The 20944-nt window shown below is 46.4% G+C and overlaps 1 pseudogene; it reads left to right on the plus strand.

Moving 5' to 3' along the window:
• Positions 1 to 3134: 3134 nt before the first annotated feature.
• LOC149361096 (uncharacterized) lies at positions 3135 to 3917 on the plus strand (annotated as a pseudogene).
• The last annotated feature ends 17027 nt before the right edge of the window (positions 3918 to 20944 follow it).

Raw genomic sequence — 20944 nt, forward strand, 5'->3', positions numbered from 1 at the left:
CATTTCGACCAATTGAAAAGCGTGACATTTTCTGTCGACAACTCCTGCTTACAACGATGAGGCATTAAAGGCTTCCGCCTTAAAAGAGTCAACATGTCGTTAAGCTGTTTCTGCAGAGAATTATCAACAGCGCTGCCTTTGGACCGCGTGGCAGCGCCAGAGCCCGCCCCAGGGCCAGGGTTAAGCTCAACATCCCCCGACACCAGAAGCCATTGACTAGAAGCATCGAAGCACTGGACGAGCAAAATCAACAGCACTCCCGGGCGTGGGAGCTGGAGCAGGCACATATTGCTCGATTTCTTAGCAAACACGGAATAATTATTACCAACCTACATTAAGAAACGCATGCCGTTTAAAGGCGCAGGCCGCTGCAGTCCGTTTTTATCCAGGTGGAAAGCTGATGTCATGGATGATGCACAGGACTTGTACGATGGAGCCGTAATGTAGTAGGGTTGCCAGAGCTCTCCTTTTCCCACGCTTCCAACTTGAACGTCGACAGTCACAGGCGTAGCCGGAATGGCATCAGCCGGGGCCATAGGTCCCGCGCTGAGTTGAAGGATTGCTGTTATCTGCATGAAGAAACGCATACCGTGAAGCAGCCACATGACGACGCTGTCCCCACGCCCACTCACTTACGCCCACTGATTACGTCCTTTGAATGAGAAATCATTGTCTCATTGTGAGCCCTGTTCCGATGTTCATGCAAGATTACTTCGTTTTTAACGACACACCTCCTCAATCAAATATAGCTAGATTGGGCAAAATAAAACGAAATGTTAACAACAGTACCCTGCCTGTAATCATAAGGAAGGTGAGCATACACTCAGCTCACCTTTATTCCCCAAGACGTAAAGCGGTTATCGGGGCTATGCGTTGCGTGGTCGCCTCGCCTCGCAGTCTGAACGTCCTCGGTTGAATTCGCCCCATCTTCGGAAGAAGTTTTATTATTAACGCGAAAGCCTTTAATGTCTCATCGTTGTAAGCAGAAGTTGTCGACAGAAATGTCACGCTTTTCAGTTGGTTGAAACGGTCGTGACGTCACAGTGCGCCGATTTAAAACGGGGCCAATTGTACTTTGGCTAGTAACCATGCAACCAATTGAAGGGATCATATAGTGATGCTCCAAGTAAGTGGGACTGAGCTTAGTTAATTGCTTAATTACCCAATTAGCCTAATTGACTTTTCTAGTCAGGCCATATAAATAAATAAGACCGAATAAGAAATTGCTCGAGTTCGGGAATCGAACCCCGGTCTTCGGAGTGCGAGACGAGCATGCTATCCACTCCGCCATGCCAGCTCGATGGTTCGGAACGAACAAAGGCGCGTCTAGTGAATACGGTGTCTTCGGTCACTGCCATCCTCCTCCCTTCCCTTCCGGCGAGGTTTAGCTGTCCACCGAGATATGAGAGAGAAATACATTTCCTTTCCTCAAAAACCAATTTACCGACGAGCGAGGCGTAGAACCGAATGGGCGATGGCGTTCTATGGACTCCCTGGCAGCATTGCAAGACGCTCTCGCGTTCCACTCTTAGAGGCGAAGCTTAACATCTTAGCCACACATCAGTGACGGCACTTTAGGTCAAAAAAGTGCACCCCCCACCCACTGAATTTTGACGGGTGTCCACCGCGATATGTGGAAAGGATTCCTTTCCATATATCGTGCCATTTCCTTTCCACTTTGTATTATTTTTGCCTTACTATGTGTGTTAATGTTGCATTACGTGTTAATTCTTTTGTTGCAGTTTCGTTTTTGTTTCTGCGGCATATATACAGTACGTACAGAGCGCTATGTGGTGAGAACTTAGTCAGCCTGAGGTGGTGAGAACTTAGTCAAGCGTCCTCGCTTTTTTTCTCACCACCTCCATCATTTGTTATGATGGAAATAAATATTATTAATATTATTATTATTATTATTATTATATGTGAGACAGTTACTGCGTAATTTTCTTTCCTCAAATACAATTTTCATTTTCTTCATTACGGGACATCTTTGTCTTTCTTCTTTCACTCCCACTTCCTTCATTCCTCTACGGTGCGGTTCAGGTGTCCACCGAGATGACAGAAAATTACTGCGCCATTTCCTTTCCTCAAAAACCGTTGCGTTCAAGCGGCAAGGCATCGAGCCGAAGGGGTGGTGGCGTTCCGTGGGCTCCCTGGCAGCGCTACAACACGCTGTCGCGTTCCACTCCTAAAGGCGAAGCTTAAGCGCAATTAATTAGCAGTTAATTAGTATTCAGGCATTAATCAGTAATTAACCATTAATTAGTGATCTGTCATCACTTAGTAATTAGTACCCAATTACATGTGACGCCACCAGTGCCACAGAAGCAGTGCAAGTGGTGCGTAAAACGCTTTCGCCTCTACGCACTTTAGACAGTCAAAGTGCCCCCTGAATTTTTATTACTTTGCTGTAGACGTCACTGTCTTTCTACTGGTGATGCCACGCGCGATCATGGTGACATCAATGAGGAATTTTGTTGCATGGACCGCAACAAATGATGGATGGTGGCATTTGTGCTAATTGGACGTGTATAATTATTTCCATTGCTAATGTACCGGTGCGGATATGAGTAAACGGAGAACGCAACCAATTTGAAAGCTGCGTTCTATGTCACCGAGCTGCGCGGAAAGAAAACGCTGGATTTCAAGCTAATAGGACATAGAATGCTTTCGCCTCATAATATTCACGTATCTACTGGTTCGCTTTCCTTGTCATACACTCGGGGCCGTCGTTTCGTTCCGCATATCCTGTCTCATGATGTGGTTCACATGTCCATCCAGAAGCGAAACCGTGCTGCGTGTTTCCCTCTCCTTAAAACCATTTTTTTTTCAACACTGCCGCATTGTCAAAATTGTGCTAAGGATTATGCACCCGGGAAGGACATCAGGGACGCCAGAACAAAACGTCCGCCAGATACATTAGGTCCCGAGAACGTCATGAGAAGAAAGCGTGTTAACCCTTTCGGCCCTGGTGTCCTATTAAAAGGACACGAAGCAAAACGGCTATAAGTCATTATTAAAATGCCCGATAAACTGAAACAAGAACTGAGCCGACTCCCAAGGCATTCCTATAAGCACAGACATCACTTTCGCCTTCGTCTTCCTCATCGTAGCGCCGAGAGTAAACAAACAAAATGGCGGAAGATGGGAACGGCGGCTGCAATGGTAAGTGCTATTTTGCCATTTTTTTACTCTATACCTGAGAGCGTATTCGCGGTTAGAATTTTGCAGGTTGTTTCAAAGACACTAAAGGCTTTAACAGTTGCAGAACGTTTTCTGTGCGGTTAGTACATTTGTCATAGCACGCCGCAATATGTGTGTCCTATATATAGGACACCAGGCTTCAGTGGTTATAAACCACCGGCGCGTGTGCATGGAAGTGCGGAACATTTCTTTTTGGTAATGCCTAATTTTTGTTTTTGTTTTATTGCAGAGGCAAAAACTGTGACCTTACTCAACGGCAAAGCGGCCTCAATTAAGACATCTGCGTCTCGAGGATCCAGATGCCATGTTTGCTGCACTGAAGGATGGTTACGTGTCGGAGATTGAAGACGCTGAGGCGGACGTGGATTTGAGCTCTCGGCTGCCTCCAGCGGTGATGAAGTTGAGAAAGCAACACCGGAAGACAGGTCGTGGTGCAGGAGAACTTTCAATAAGCTAGCAGCCACGTATCACCCTCAATAATCTGGTGACGAGAATGAGAATGATCTTGATGGTCTATCGACCCCGTATGCGTATTTTTCTCGGTACGTGCCGAAGAGTGTTTTTGCTGTTCTTACCGAGGAAACAAGCGTGTATTCTATTTATCAAGAAGGAAAAGCCGTTGAGATGATGAAGAAATCAGAAAGCTGATTTCACTGCATTTAGCGATGGGTGTCTTTCGCTAGCCACGACTAGAATCTGCTTGCACATTGTAGACGTAAACGGAGACCTGTTGTGAACACTCTGCCTTCACTACGGCGAACGCTATGCCTTCACTACGGCGAACGCTATGCCTCACTACAGCGAACGCCAAGCGCATGCTCCTCACAATTTCCCTCGTCCCTTCCTCCCCTTACCCTCGCCCGGTCACGCTATGTAAGCTGGCTGATCAGGATGAATAAACGCTCTTTCTATCCCGAGCGTCCGTTTGAGTTCCATGGGAGCACGGCACGCGCAATGCGCGTGCAAGCTTTGTAACAAGACCACACCAGCAATGATCCTTTCTGAAAGGTAGGGACAGATTTGGACACATTTCGTGACAGATGCCTAAACCTCTCTTTCGAGGAGCATCTTTGCAGCGATGAGCAAATCATTCCGTTCAAAGGACAGCGAGACATAAAACAATAAATAAAAGGGAAACCAAATACGTGGAAAGTGTAAGTTTTCATGCTGTGCGGCGCCTTGGGGATTTTCCACGACTTCCTCGTTTATCAAGGTTCATCCACTGAACTCATTCCAGCTGTTTCAAAACTTTTCACACGGATTAATCAACATCCAGTATTAGCTGCACCTCAACGCAACCAGCATGTTTGTTCTCAATATTTGAATTTTTGTGAAAGTGTTGAAATAAAGAGTAACGTCAAACTGCTTTTTTTTGTTCTTGCAACCACTAAGCCCTGGTGTCCTATATATAGGACAGGACGCCATCTTTAAAAGCAAGGGAGTCCTAGAGAAATTTTTTGCTTTAATGCGTTCCTTGGGTGGCAGTGATGCAAAATAACACTTTAGAAAAATTCTCGAAGTAGCAAAAAAAATTCAGGGCTGAAAGGGTTAACACGGGGCACAAGAAGAGACGACACAACGTGTGCCTTGTGAGGGCACACACTTTTTTCATCATGCTCATGAAACCGCACTAACAAGACCAACTACACACTTGTAAAAGAAAGATTCTGTCTGAGACACGAAGAAAGGCAGCATTCCTTTTTTAGCAGGTTTATTCAGCCTTTACTTGTTGTACTGCTAGTACATTTCCGGATAAGTTGAATTGCCGCTCAACGTCGAATGGCGTCGGCAAGCAAAGTAAAGCGATGATGGTGATGACGATGGCAGCAGCATGTGGTCGAGAGAAATAGGGATGTTTCTATCTGGAGGACCTTAGTTGTGAAATTGTTCGCGTGAAAAACGAACAAAAGCGCTCGCTTATAATCCCGCAGTCATTTGTGCGGAGTGGGCCAGGCATTATATTTATTTTCATTTTCTGTACACCCTGCAGCGGAGAAGCCTTAAGCAGTGAAGTGGACACAATATAAAAGTTACGAGGAGCAAAATAAAATCACATCAAAAGAGAAAGATAAGGGCAAAGAAACAATGTATCGAGATCAACAAAACAGAAAAGTAAGCTAGGGCAGGAGCAACAGTAATATCAGCAACAAATGAAACGCGCACAAGAAAACTGGGGTGGCAACAAAAAACACGAACATATAATCTCTTGGAGAGGAAATACAAGCAATTTTGATAAACACTTCTAGAGAAGCGTCTTCGCGCTTTTGAAGTTGAAATGATCTGAACTAGTACTGAGCTTCCTCTGGTTACGAGATTCTTATTTTCCTGTTCTTGTCTAAGTTGTCTTGTTGGCGTTTTATTTCTTGTTGATAGTACATTCTTTCTGCAATTATTCGTTTGAATGAGCAGTACAATCACAAATGAATCCTTAGCATTAAAAATACGTTTCGATGAACACTCAGGACTTCAACCGGCACCTTTTTCCAGTTACAAATCCTCTCTGACAAAAACGAATACTTCTTGTAGTTTGTATTGCACAGGCAATATCATGTATTATAAACTTTGGTATCTCCTGTTAGAAATATAGTGGGGTGCTTTGCGGACCTTTTGCTTATCAATGCCTGTCGAGTCGGTATAGATTGAGTGGAGTAGTTTGAGCCTTTGCTTATGGCGGCTTATGTGTCGCTTTTTGTAGTTCTACGTGTATCTTCATCTCAGTTATCCGGACATATTTGGAGTACTGCCTTGATATAAATCTTGCTGCGCGGTTTTATGTAGCACATAATTTGTTAATCAAGTATGGCTTGTGCGGATCACCGGCACGCCTATTAAAACTGAGCCCGGAAGAGGCCCTTGCCAACTGAGGTCCTTCAAAAGTTAGAGCGTGGGTTGCCTACTGATGCTTTGTCTCTTAGCTCTCTACGCTTGTTGCACAATCTGAGCAGCAGAGGCTTCTCTATACGCATCCAATAGGTGCATTCGCATATAGCTGTCTTAGGCAACGAGATGGCGGATAGCCTCGCCCATAGAGCGCTGTCTCGGAGCCTTTCGAGAAAAGTTCCTCAAGATGACAAGAGAATCTTCAGAGACAGCGCTGCGTCATTTCACTTCTTTGTGGGGCTCAGCCAACAAGCCATGTGTGACAAAGGGACTCCAAAGATTCCAAGCAACTTTACCGTATACGCAGGGGCTCTGCCGATACTCCTGCTTGGATGTTTAAGACGGGCCTGGCGTCGTCTCCATCGGGTTCAACGTGTGATGACTGTGTGGTGATATAGGACATTGCTTAATATGCTGCACTCCTTACAACGCGGAAAGGTGCGTGTTATTCGGTTCCCTCAAGAAGGGAGGACTTCCTCACAGGTCCTTTCAGGACATTGTTTTCGAGAACCAATTCTGTAGAAAGGAGGCTTCACGTCTTCTATTACTGGACACGGATCTAGTCTCCCCATGGTGACAGGAGGAGTGACTATTATTTGTGTTTGTTACTTCGGTGCCAGATTATGTGATTTAGTTATTGTAGGTGTCGCTAAATCAGGATATAGCTGGCAACAACGAGGAGTTTTACAGTATTAACGAGAGAGTGGCAGCTATCGTAATTAGGCTTAATAAGAGGTACAAGCTGAAGGTGGTACAGGCCTACGCGCCTACATCAAGCCATGATGACCAGATAGTTGAAAGCTTCTATGAGAATGTGGAATCGGCAATGACCAAAGTAAAATCACAGTACACTGTGCTGATGGGCGTCTATAATGCAAAGGTAGGTAAAAATCAGGCTGGAGACAAGGCGGTAGGTGAATATGGCATAGGTTCTAGGAACAGTAGGGGAGAGTTATTAGTAGAGTTCGCAGATAGAAATAATTTACAGATTATGAATACCTTCTTCCGCAAACGAGCAAACAGGAAGTGGACGTGGAAGAGCCCCAATGATGACACTAAAAAATTAAATAGACTTCATACTGTGTGCTCACCCTGGCATCGTAGAGGATGTGGAGGTCCTCGGTAAGGTCCGTTGTAGCGACCACAGAATGGTAAGGTCTCGTATTAGCTTAGATTTGAAGAAGGAACGGAGGAAACTGGTGAAGCGAAAGGCTATTAACGAGTTAGCATTAAGACGGAAGGTAGAGGAATTCAGAATGGCGCTGCAGAACAGATTTTCCGCTTTAACTGAAGACGACGACCGTAGTGTTGAAACAATGAATGATAATCTCGCAGCTATCGTTACAGAGTGCGCCGCAGAAATAGGTGGTAGGATGGTTCGACAGGATACCAGCAAGCTATCTCAGGGGACTAAAGATCTGATTAAAAAACGTCAAAGCATGAGGACGTCTGCCTCCACAGACAGGATAGAACTAGCAGAGCTGTCGAAGTTAATAAATAAGCGCAAGGTAGCCGACATAAAAAAGTTTAACATGGAAACATGGAGAAAATCCAGCATGCTCTAAGGAACAAAGGTAGCCTAAAATAAGTGAGGAGAAAACTGGGCATAGGTAAAAACCAGATGTATGCGCTAAAAGACAAACAGGGCAATGTCATCAGCAATATGGATAAGATAGTTGAATTAGCCGAAGAGTTCTACACAAATCTATATAGTAGCGAGTGTAATCATCAAGTTACTGAGGGAGGCAGTCGAGCACAGCAATGGGACATCCTGCCAGTAACGAAGGAGGAAGTAAAGAAAGCCTTAGGAGCAATGCAAAGAGGGAAAGCAGCTGTTGAGGATCAGGTAACAGCAGATTTGTTGAAGGAAGGAAGAGAGATTGTGCTACAAAAACTAGCTACCCTGTATACGCAATGCCTTGTGACCTCGAGAGTACCAGAAGCTTGGAAGAACGCTAACATTATCTTAATTCATAAGAAAGGAGACGTCAAGGACTTGAAGAATTACAGACCGATCATCTTATTGTCCGTTACCTACAAGGTATTTAGTAAGGTAATCGCCAATAGAGTCAGGAGAACCTTGGACTTTAGTCAACCAAATGACCAGGCAGGTTTTCGTAAAGGATACTCGGCAATAGACCACATTCATACTATCAATCAGGTGATAGAGAAATGCGCAGAATATAACCAACCCCCATATGTAGCCTTCATTCATTACGAGAAAGCACTTGACTCAGTGGAAACCTCAGCTGTCATGCAGGCATTGCGGAGTCAGGGTGTGGAAGAGTGTTATGTGAAAATATTGGAAGTTATTTATAACGATTGCACAGCTATTATAGTTCTCCATAAAGTCAGACAACTTTAGTTCTCAGAACGGCTCGTTAGTCCCTAAATTTGTACATGACACTGTTCTTGCCACAAATGCGCGCCGTGCGGAAACTCAACGGACTAACTGCCGAGAAAGAGACTAACGGGGGGCAAATCGCAGCATAGCAGCACGCGAAAATCGCGTGAAAAGACCCCGACTGCAATAGGACTCGATTTTTGAAGCGCAGGGCATGGTCTAAGGCTACTGAGAGCACCGCCGCTGCCTGTGACGAAGCGGATACCCTTTTGCGTAAGAAAAATGCTTCGTGCAATCGTAACGGCTGGCAGCTGTGCAAGTGCATAAACATATACTACGATCTTCAATACGTGTCGAATGTGAGTTGTAGAGGTTAGGGTTGAGCAAGTGCACGTAGTTTCATATCGTTGCCGTTTGTTTACGTGGTCATGGGATGCTCTGTAAGCATCGGCGACACTTACCGAAGCGGTGAGTGGCAAGCAGCCAGTTCCCTGTCACCGCTGTCCGCCAGTAACAAAAAACGAATTGAACCATCGCCTTCTATATTTGTTTTCAACAGGCTGTAATATGCAGTTGTCAACTGCAAGGAATAAGACCACCTTATACGCAAAAAAAAGAAAGCGAAAAGAAAACAACTTTTATGGTTTTGAAGTACCGGCCGTAATGTATACACAGTTCAGCATCTTTTTTGGCCAAAACGCGATTTAGACCGTTGTTGGTGCGCAGTAAAGCTTACCGCAGGTTGTTACAAAAGCATATCACACCAAATTCACCATAATGTGCTTTAAAAAGCAATACATTTGATAACAATTTCAGCGGTAAAGACAGACAATGTGTGTGTTTCGCATATAACGCTTTTATTTTCTGCACGGGACCCTGTGCTGTGGTGGCCTAGTCATATCCGCGCTCGGCGCATAATCTGAAGGATGTCGATTGGAATTCTGGTGTTTTCAAGTACGTTTATTTTTGTTTCCTTTATCGTTGTTATGTGTTTCAAGTTCTTTTCAATTCCAATTTCAATTTTTTTACGCTGGAAATCCTGCGTTGTTTGCATTTTTTCATTAAACGTGTGCTCCCGGGTTACTAACTTTTGCACCCCTTTCCAAGGGGACCAACAGTTACACTCTTTGTAGTTGGACCCGAAAAGAACGGATGCCTTTGGCAGGTCAGTTAGTCCCCAAAAAGACTAACCTCTCGCCCCCTGTTAGCCTCTTTTTCCTAAGAGTGTAGAGTGAAGCCAGACATTTAAGCGTGTTGTTGAAGGGTATCAAGCAGCACGACGCCACTTCGATGACCGCCGCCGTCATGGTGCTCCAGGAGAAGGACCGTTCCAGAAGGAAGCTTACGACGCCGCACCAGGAGAAGTAGGCACCGGCAAATCATCCGGATTTGCGGCCATTTCATGTACCTGGCTTCGAAAAAGTCGGCGGGATAATCCCCTAGCAGCTTTTCGTGCAACAGCAGCAGCAGCGATACGGCCATGAGGCACTCGAGCTACAGGAACAGGCCTCGGGTGCTGAAGGACTTTAATCTAGGCAGCCAGCAGGGCGCTAGCGGTAGAACTAGAGACGGCGACAGGCCCGTACTCTCAGCTCCGAAAGAGCCCCGCCCAATCAGCATCGCACCGCTCGCGAATACCACCGGATCAAATACAAGGACGAGATGTCCGCACCAAAATCACCGCGACTCAGCAAGAAAAGAGCTCAGACGAAAATCTGCGCTGATTGCAAATTTACGACTGGTTTGGTTTGGTTTATAGGGTTTAACGTCCCAAAGCGACTAAGGCTATGAGAGACGCCGTAGTGAAGGTCTCCGGAAATTTCGACCTCCTGGGGTTCTTTAACGTGCACTGACATCGCACGGTACACGGGCCTCTAGAATTTCTCCCCCAAATAAATTCAACCGCCCCGGCCGGGATCGAACCCGCGTCTTTCGGGTCAGCAGCCGAGCACCGTAACCACTGAGCCACCGCGGCGGCGCAAATTTACGACTGCAGCGCCAAGCAGAGGGCACGAGAGTTAGAAACCACTGAAAGCGTATGTGGGAATGAAAAGAAGGGTCCTCCGCCGGAAAGATTGATGGTGTGGTTGGTGATGCCTGTTTTTGTTTAGTGCCCACAGCCGTGGTCAAGTCTGTAGCATCAGTAACAATGAAGGCGGCCAAAGATTGGAACGAAGCAACACATGAAAAACGTACATACCTAGAAATAGAACGCTGCAATAGGTAAATGTTAAGATCCTATATAGAAGTAGAATACACTAACAGCTCAAAGTTAGCTACATTCCTGGATTTAGGATGCGCGAGAGATAAAAGTTAACATGCATGCCTAGAAGGAGATCGGAGGAGGAAGTTAGCGTGCATAGCTGGAAGTCGCTGGTAGTAACGTATAAATGTTAGCAAGCGCCTACCTAACGATTAGGTGCAGAAGTAATGAAAGCCTTGAGGCTTTCTTAGCCGCGTTCTTAAAATGCAAAGTGCGATAGAATGTAAAAGTTGGCCGACGCTGAAATATTCTAAAGGATTATCAAATTTTGTACGTAGACCCACCCCAGAAAACCGATTGAGGCGATTAGTGGGTGGATTATGGTGAACTATTGGGGGAATAGTGGGAATTAGGGGGCGGAATAAGTTGGAAGGGTGGGTCGGGTTAGTGTAATCTCTTCTGCTAATTGAATGGGAGGTAATCAAACATTCCAGTCCTGGAATCCCAACTTTGGCGCTGCTGATTACTAAGGACCCTGACGACGAATTAGGAAACTTCGTTACAGTGCTAGACGGGGAGGTAGGGGTGAGGTCTTTGTCCTGCAGTGGGCGTAGTTAGGCTGGTGATGATGATGAGAATGCTCTGCGGGTATAAGCAGATACCTAACATTATGCACTGCGGACGCAGTGTCGGTAGAGTAGTGCTCTAAACTTGCTGTTTTGGTCGTCCAAAAGTTTTTTGCACCCACTTTGTAGTTATTAAAAAAAGATGTGGCTGTTAAATTCCTTTTTTGGGTGTTTCCGGAGCGCTAGTTCAACAATGGTTTGACTAAAGAAAGGAAAGCTGCCTTGTCGTTTCCGTTTCTGTTTCCGTAACTTCAGCGTTAGTGTTCGTATTTCAATACATGTGTTGGTCGAATACAAAGCCTACTCGGCGGAAAAAATTATTCTCGTAGGGTAAGAAGATAATGGTGTACAAACCCTCCGGCGCGTGGGAGATAAAATACACTCAAAGAACGCAAAAGGGGATTTCAGAAAAACTCCGAATATAGAACCCAAAGGCGCACCAGCGAAGAACATGCGTTTAAAAGCGTAGCGAGAGGGAAAGGTTTTGATAATGGGGCTTGGAAGGAACGATAAGCTGCTTACGAAGCAGCTCGGCTGGCGATGCTAACAAAATAGCGCTTCCGGCATCATGATGGCACCGCCGCTGGTGTCTCAAAGCCAGCGAGGCTTTCATTGTCTAAAATGAAGACCCCGTATGCCCTTTTTACTTCAAGGAGGTTTCTCTTCGTTGTTTTGCCCGAAATGCCGCATTCAGATTTGAAGATGAAGCTGCCATGAGCATTCCCACAAATGGTGGCTACAAGAAGTATGAGAAAAAAACAATCGCAAAAACTAATTTTTCCCTTTGTCAGTCTGCCTTGCCACTCACTTGATTCACATTCCCGGGCAATCCGCTTAGGCCACGGCAGGCTTATTTTACTTGTTGTGGCTTTTGGCGCCCAAAAGGTAATTTTCAAGACCACAGTGATTTTAAACTCCATGAAGAAGCATGATGCGAATGGGGCTCAAGCATTTTAATGTTTTCAGCTTTCATGTGCTGTTCGCCTTCTGCAACGTTCACTTAACTCGCGGGTTTCTATAGCTTCTTTGCCATTTCTCCACTGAGGTAAAGGCAATGCTATAAATCATGTACACTGATTCAGGAAGTGATGCCTTGTTCTTGTAAGTGGCCTCTTCGTCTAGCATCAAAGCTAATCAATTTATATGGCGTTTCCAGAAAAATCACGTATTGAAAGTTATACCGACGTGAATAAATTTCTTATTTTGGCCTTCTGAGACCTTTCGTGTGGTTCTTAACACGAAACTAGGCCAGATAGATGGGAATAGTTTTGTGAATTTGCTACCAGAGCATGCCGTAGAAAGGGCCCTAGAGTGAATCGCCCCGAGTATGACTTGGATGCTGAAGCGTTTAGCATGGTTGAAACAGAAAAAAAACAACTCACATGGAGGCCCTATCTTTAAGAGTTCTATACAAACAATTTTGGCCCCATGAGCAGATCGAGCGCATTTTGGCGCAATGCAGTTTTAGCTACATCTTTTAGTTACAAACTGAAATGAGCGTCTGTCTGTGCGAAAGGAAGTTTATTATTCTCCTAAGAGCGTACTATTCTGTGAAGTTACGCTCAGAAGAAGGTCAAGAGAACAAGCTGCAATGCAACTCCCTCCATAGTTTTAGGCACTTCAGGAAAAGCTATTATGGTTTAAAAGCTACACAGAGTAGCGTTGGCAGAAGCGCAAAGCGAACATACTTTGGGGGATAGAGTGGCGTCTTCGAATTGGCTGGCGCGCACTTGGCGACGCCGAGAGGCAGCGTGCCATAAATCGCCGCGCCACCAGCCTTACCGTAGGAAGCACCTCCTGGTACGGTGTCCGGCGACTGGGGAGGAAGTGTTGCTGGGGGTCCCGAAGGTATCGCCGAAGACGTCACAGGAGGACTAGGGTGCTCCGGTTTTTCAGACCGGGGTCTTCCCGGAGCTCGGAGGCAGAGGCCCATCAGCGGCTGCAGTTTCCCAGAAATCATCGAGCAAGGTAGGCAGCTGGGCTAGGGTCGCCTTCCCAGCCTCTCGGCCGCTTTCCTCCCTCTCCCCCGAAATTCTAGAGATGCGCCGCCAAATGGCGGTGCTTTGCGCGCAGGTAGGTCAGCTAGCTGCTGAAAACAAAATTTTACTCTCCGCACACGCAGACCCGCTTTCCCCGCCGTCGTCACCGGTGGGCTCAGTTGTGCGCCCTGAGCGACCAGGGCCTATGTGCGAGGATCCTCAGGAAAACACGATGGACAGCCGCATAACGACTGCAGAAAACACCATAGCCGAGTTGGTAGGCCAGTTTTCCAACTTTAGTAAGATCCTGGAAAACACCACTCACAACGTGACCATTGCGGTCACCAGTAATATTTAAGCCTGAATTAACGAGTCTGGCCCACGCTTCGGCCGCAGGCCTAGTCCGCTAGAGGACGTAAACCATCCATCAAAATTTAAACGAAATGGTGACCTGAGCGTTACCTCAGAAGGTTCTGCGGTGCCCCTCCCAGTTCAGGGCCTGAGAGCGGTTGCTGCAGTCTAGCTCTAACTCAACCCAAAATTTTACATGACAGTGGGAACTAGACGACCCAGCCAGCCAGCAAAACATCAGGCTTTCTCTCTCATACAATGGAACTGGCACGTTTTCAAATACCGTAAAAAAAGACCTAACTAGAGATTATATCTCGAAACTTTTCAGCACCCGTCAGCTTTAGTCGCACTCCAGGAACCTGGGGCTGCGGTGAGGCTGTAGAGTTGCAACACATTCAAACGGGACCCGTCCACCTGTCTTCTCGTCCATAAAGGCTTTCCTTGTTATCATAAACCGAGAGTGCGCACTCACTACGGCAAAACAACAAGACAATATTACGTGCCAGCTATCTTTAACGAATTACCGGACGATTTATTTTATTTAACCACCGGCAAAAAACTGCGTGTTTCTGTTCAAGCGTTAGAGGACCTTTAACATGTACTAAAATCTTATCAGTGCTTTTTCATTCTGATCTGCGCCAAATTTTTTTGTTCTTCATGTTTACGCCTTTTAATTTTCTTTTGCCTTCGATGGAGCTCTGATGTAGCACGAAGTTGTCGCGGCGGCCGGTTGTCGCAGCACAAGCCCACTTGTGGCTTCGGCGCTTCCGTTTTATGTATGTTTAGATTACACTGAATAAAGATTGTTATTATTATTTGAAAGGTGCCTTCGACAACGTGAGCCACAGCGTCACCCTCACTCGCCTCAGCGAGACACATTGCGGACAGAACACTTTTAATTACATCTGTCGGCCACAATCCTTGTTCCAGCGGCCCTGCTCAGCAGGCCAGCGTTCGGAAGCGCAAACCCGAACTTCGTCGGCTTCGCCTTTCTTCGTCATTCTCTCCATCGTCGGCGATAGCTGCTGGGGCATCAAACCCCAACTCTCTTTCTTGCAATACGCCTGGGGTGAAAAGGCGCCATCTTGGCGGACTAAGGGCACGAGACGATAGCTGGGTCGTAGTAGGGCTTCAGGCGGTATAAGTGACCAATTTCACGGCCGCGGCGGCGATGATCAGACAGGCATGAAGGGCTCGACGAGATAATTAACTGGGGATGTCTGCTGAACAACGGATTAGGAGCCCTGGTATTTGTTCAGCAGTTTTATAGACTGTCCTGAGCTGGAGGAGGTCACCCAAAGCCGAACCAAGGATTCAGGAAGATATGACAGCGGCAGACCGGGAGAAGCGGCGCGAACGCTTCTCTGACGGTACTGGTCGTGAGAAGTAAAGGAACGAACGAGGTGACGGCATTCTTCGGCATGTGCTGTGGCATGAGAGACGGGTATAAATTCGGACGAATCGGGGCGGTAAGGTAGTATGATTTAAATGATGGAGGAAGCTTCTCACGTCCGTAGAGAAGAAAATACGGGGAAAAACCAGTAGTGGCTTGCGTTGCAGAGTTCTAAGCCTATGTAACGAAAGGTAGAACGCGGTCCCAGTCGCAGTGATCGGCAGAAATGTACTTGGCGATCATGTCGCCGAGGCTCCGGTTAAAACGCTCGGTCATGCCGTTCGTTTGCGGATGGTACTAAGACGTCGTGCGATGAACAGTATGACACTCCCGAAGAAGGGCTTCCACGGCACCAGACAAGAAGACGCAACCCGGTCGCTGAACGATGCCTGAGGTGCACCGTCACAAAGAACGATGTTCTGTAGTATGAAACCGGCCACGTCAGAGGCCGTCGCAGCTGGTAACGGGGCAGTTTCCGCATAGCGCGTGAGATGATCAATGGCGACGACGATCCAGCGGTGCCCTGAGGCAGTGTTGGGAAGAGGACCATAAAGGTCAATTCCAACACGGTCGAATGGCCGGGCTGGACACGGTAACGGTTGCAGAGGAGGAGGTGAGTGCGGTGGTGGTTCTTGCGCCGCTGACATTCCATTCAAGAGCGTATGTACTGGCGGACAAAACGGTACATACCCCGCCTATAAAGCCTGGCCCGCATGGAGCGTTTTTCCGGGCGATTCGTTGGCGTCGACGGCACCGGAGCGTTTTTTTGCCGCCGGAGAGGACGTTTTTGCCAAATCGTCGGGTTCTGGCGAAACAGAAAAAAACGTCGACGCCGCGCCGACGCCGGGAGAGGGCAGCGACAGAGGGCCCATGAGAGCCGGAGCGGGCGTCACGTCACTCTGGACGAAGCTACGCCGGCCGAGAGCCACGCGCTCGCGAGCATTTTGCGTCCTTCTGCGCATCCGTCGAGATTTCAATATGGAGAGGTGAGCGTTTAATGAAAGCTTAATAGCCGAAGTGGAAAGGCGACGCATCCTCTGGGACGTCCGCAGCAATGATTATAAAAACACCTCAAAGAAGGAACAAGCATGGAAGGCCAGCCGCTGCCCTCGGAGATTGTGGTATGTATTCCCCTGCGGTCATGTGTTCTTGTGCACGTCGTATATTTCTGTTCATGCGACAGCTTAAAGAATGTGCATTTGTCGACTTCGCCATAACTGTGTCCCGTTATTCCGCGTATATGTGCAGCATTCTTCCCCTATGACCACTACAATTCTTTCGTTTGAGCTGCATCTTGTGATTAGCTGATCCTGGACGGTAGCGGCAGCGTTCGTATGCGCAATAGTGCACTGGCCAATGTGCTCCGAGGCATGAATTATGCAAGTACCGGGCATAGCATGCTCGCTAGCCAGCAACCGTAAGGTTCAATATAAGACAATACGTTCACATTGCTCTCAGTGCGATAAGATGGCCTTTCGTGAAAAAATTAGCTTGTCGCCGCTTTTATACCGGGAGTTTAAAATACTGTAGCGTATTGAGCACTTTTCCTGCCCCTCTTTACTGATGCCTCCGTTGACTCTGCCATATATAAATAAATATTTCTTTCTCTTATAGTGCAGGTAATCATGAAGAGGTGGAAGTCCCTCCGGGACACTTTTGTGAAAAAAAGAAAGACGCAGCCACCCCATGTAGCGGTGCTGGTGCTGATGCAGTTGTCGCCATAAGATGGCCTTTTTATACACAGATGGCTTTCCTACAAGACAGTCTCGAATACCCAGAGTACGTAGAGTGGTGATTTTGGCTTGCTTTGCAGTATTTATTCAGCTCAGAAGTTGCTTATTTTTCAGTGTCCCGTCCATTGAGTGTTTATTAATTCAGTACACGGAGTGTTCGCAAACTAGAGTGAATCTGCAAAACCAGCTCCAACCAGTTCTGAAAACTTGTTTGTGTTATCTTTTATCAGTGTGCTCGGGACGGGAGGCATTTTAGGTCAGCGAGTTTTTTTTTCGTGTCGTATGAAACATCAGCAGGTGTCAAATCAAGTTAGTGTGCTAGCAAATGAACAGGCTTTGCACAAACGAAGGAATAGCAAAAAATATACACAGAAATATTATATCTTTATTCACACACATTAATCACTATATATAATCGCGGAATGACACAATGCAATTATGTTTTATTTAGCAATATACAACTGTATGGTGCATACACATAACCTTCGAAAAAGTACTTGTTTCTGGACATAAGAGATAAGTAGCAGCGCAGATATCAAAAATTTTATTGGAGCACAGAGGTACAAATAAATAACACAAGCAAGAAACACGTCAGTTACAGCATGGTGTATTCTGGACCGCCACACGAACATATTTTATTTTAAAAGCAGTTTGATTAAGGCATGAAAGACAGATTTGGCGTTAGTCTACTTAACTTAATGCTGCAGTCATCATGTCCTCGATACTCTTATGTTTTGTGCAGGACAGGTGGAAACGTGCCACCACTGGAATCGGTCGTCCAAACGACAGCGGACTGTTCTCCAGCACAAAACGCTACCTGAAAGCATATACGATGACCGAGTGACAGAAGGATCCGCAGTAGATAAGGAAGGAGAACAGGCAGGCATTATACAGGGCACTCCGAGACGTGCGGAAGCACGATCGAACTCAGTAGCCGCCTCAACACCGAGCGGTACAGGTGGGGTAGTTCCCGGTGTACCACACAAAAAGAAACGGACTGAAAAGGCATTTGAGAAAGAAATTAATCTACTACGGCAAATGGCCTTAAAGGAATACGATTCCGCAGAACACTTTGGTTTTGTCATAGCAGAAAAACTACGGCAGCGCCCTAAACACCGTCCTAAGCAAATGGAAATTGAGTTGCTGCAGGTGGCAGCGAAGTACGAATGTACACAGTAAATAAAGAAGTTCATCTATTTTACACACAATTCTCTTATTTTGTTTAGATTGCATGGATGCTGTTCGACTGGGGTATCTCTAAAAGATCCCACTGCCAGGGGACTTGTCCTTGTGTTGCAAAAAAAAAAAACAGCATATGAGGCGCGTACCTCCTGCGCTGATCTCGGGCTGTTCCTGGCACACGTAGGCTTCAGGGCAAACGTGGCTGCGTCCGCTTCAATGTCGGCTCTCCATGCGCCATCGATGGTGTTTCCAAAGATGTCTTCGTGGTCACCATATCCCGTAACGCGCCTGCGGCCTTCAGTGCATAGAAAATTGTGCAGGGCACATCCAGCCTTGACTATTCCTTCGACATTGCTCAGCTTCAGCTTCATCGGCCCTCGGAAGATCCGAAATCGTGCCCTCATAATGCCAAAGGCGTTTTCCACACATCTCCTATAAAGTAATTTCATTGAAATGGTTATATATAATACGAACTATGTGTTTTCGGGCTCCAAATCATCTTAAGCCAGGTAATTAAGTCAAGCCAGAAAAGTATATCATGAATAGATTTTTCTTTTTTTTATGTGGCAGTTCACTCTTGTTTAAAAAAAAGCAACGAAACCAAGTATTGTTGAGAGAACCAACTGACGCCAACCAATATTTTAATTTTGCCCAACGTTTCGGGACCAACTCGGTCCCTTCTTCAGGGCTGACGAATGTGGGCCAGCAGCAGCAGGGTGCTGCCTTCGATCTGCCTTTGTTAGCACGTGGCGCAGTCCACTAACGTACGCGGAAGGGTGCGTTCCCGGAGTCCTATTCATCGCCTCCTTTGAGAGCCGGATGTGCCATGACTTCACATGTCGCCTCTTGAACGAGTTTGGCTCCACGGCCAAGATATTCACCTCCTCGAAGGCTATTCGGTATATTCCATGTTTTCCCAGAATGCGAGCAAGTGCCTCGCTGGTTCCCCTCACGTGTGGAAGCACCACGCGCGCGCATCTCGTTGGTTCGTTGTTGGCTGTTTCCCCTGTCCTCCGAGCCTGAACGCGTTGAATAAAGCTACGTGTGTAGCCATTCTTCGGTAGATCGGCGAAAACGGTGGCCTCTTCTGCGAAGGCAACACCCCGCTGCTGCTGGCACACTTTAGTCACCCCTGAAGAAGGGATCCCGAAACGTTGGGCAAAATTAAAATATTGGTTGGCGTCAGTTTTCTCTCTCAACTATCTCAAGAACCCAACCAGACAGACTTCCGCCGTATTATTAGCAGAGAACTTTATTGTGCTCAACAGCTAGCCCAAATGTAGTTTTCTGTAATTTAACTTAAGAAAGCCGTTCTGTTCTGCGAAATCAACTTTCTCTGTTTCATGTAAATGAAATAAATGTACAAAGATCATGATTTCATTTTAAGCCTGAAATGTTCGAAGAAATTTAGAAGCCATGCTATCGTACACAACATAAATAAAGGTATACCAGACGAACAGTGCTGCATAGACCTGCCGTGCACGACTGAGCCTATAGTTGAACACCCGCTCAGAAGCTGCTTCTCTAGAACCTGGGTACGGCCTCATGAAGTCGGTGCGAAGTTGAAATGCTTCATCCCCGACGAAGACATATGGCAGAGTTGTCTGGGAGCCTGGCAGCTGGTTTGATGGTGGCATATCCAGCAATCCTGCATTTAGCCGCTTGCCAATTGGCGATCGCTTGAACACCCCGCCATCACTGATACGTCCCGGGGCACCGACATCGATCAGTGTAAACAAGTAGCTGCTGTCGGCTACCGCCATCAAAACGATGGAACAAGTACCCTGCAAGAAGACAGGCATACTTTTACTGCATTAAGAACCATGGTGTAGCATATACATTGAATAATGGAATTGAGTGGGCAAGTTGGTTTTCCATCTTGACAGTGAAAGCGCTCAAAAAGACAAGGACGACAGAAAAGGAAAGACATACAAAGCGCTTTGTATGTCTTTCCTTTTCTGTCGTCCTTGTCTTTTTGAGCGCTTTCACTGTCAAGATAGCATATACAGCTGAATGATGTTTGTGCCATGAATCCGCGGACACAGAATGTCCGACATTTATTGAATACGTAACTTATAGTTGTAATACAGGCTGCCTGTATTGGGAGGCTTTTCACTTTGCACATGTTTGCCATCGGCAGCGCCTAGGCAGTTCGGGAATTTCCAACGCTGCCAAAAGGCGGCTGCGATTTTCAGCCAATCTTTCTCAGTGGGTGCCTGAAATAGCGCATATTTGCAGTTTTAAAATTTCTGTGACAATTTTTCGAGCGGTGCTGCATAGTCATTCTGTGACAAGATGGCAGGGGGCCTGCGGAAACAACTAGATTGCAGAATTTTCAAAAATCGAAATTCGATATGGCCTCATAGAACACCTCATGTCCTCATCAGGTATGCAACGCCGGCCTTTTGTACCTGCTAATTATATATAACATTCTTTCTTAAACTTAACGTGAGCTCGGCATTAAAGTAGACAGCTTTCCTACTTACTTCCATGTGCAGTTATACATACCTTCATGTAACGTGGCGCCAGCTCGTGCCACAATACTTGACAGGTAAGATGAATAGCCTCTCGGGATGTTTCTAGTCCCATTCGAAATTCTTTGGCAATTTCCATTATTGCATTTCCCGACGCGAGGTACCTGATGACAAATGTGAGAAGTTTCAATTAAGCGGCACCGCATTTCTCGTTTACTGTTCTACGAAACGAGCTGAATACAAAAAAAAACAGATCAAATGACAAAAGCGTGCAGATAAGCCTTGTTTAGGTGAGCAAAGGGCACTGCAGCCTATTCGACGCAAAATATCATAGCAAAATTTAAACGAAATGAATAAAAGGGGTTCGAAGGTTGCGCGCTTTTTTACGTTGCGAGTTACTTCTTCTCTGGAAATCGCTAATTTTCCTTACTTGATCGGGGCGAAAAGCAAGTTGTATGTATCACAGGCTCTGTGCAAAACGAAATAAGCTAACAGATGGGCAGGCTCCTCACCGCAGAGTCATTGCCAGGCGCTCTCCGGAGGTAATCGGCTCGCGGAAGACATGTTGCTTTGTA

This window comes from Amblyomma mixtum, chromosome 2 (genome assembly GCF_055824585.1).
Source record: "Amblyomma mixtum isolate Tamu chromosome 2, ASM5582458v1, whole genome shotgun sequence".
Lineage (NCBI taxonomy): Eukaryota > Metazoa > Arthropoda > Arachnida > Ixodida > Ixodidae > Amblyomma > Amblyomma mixtum.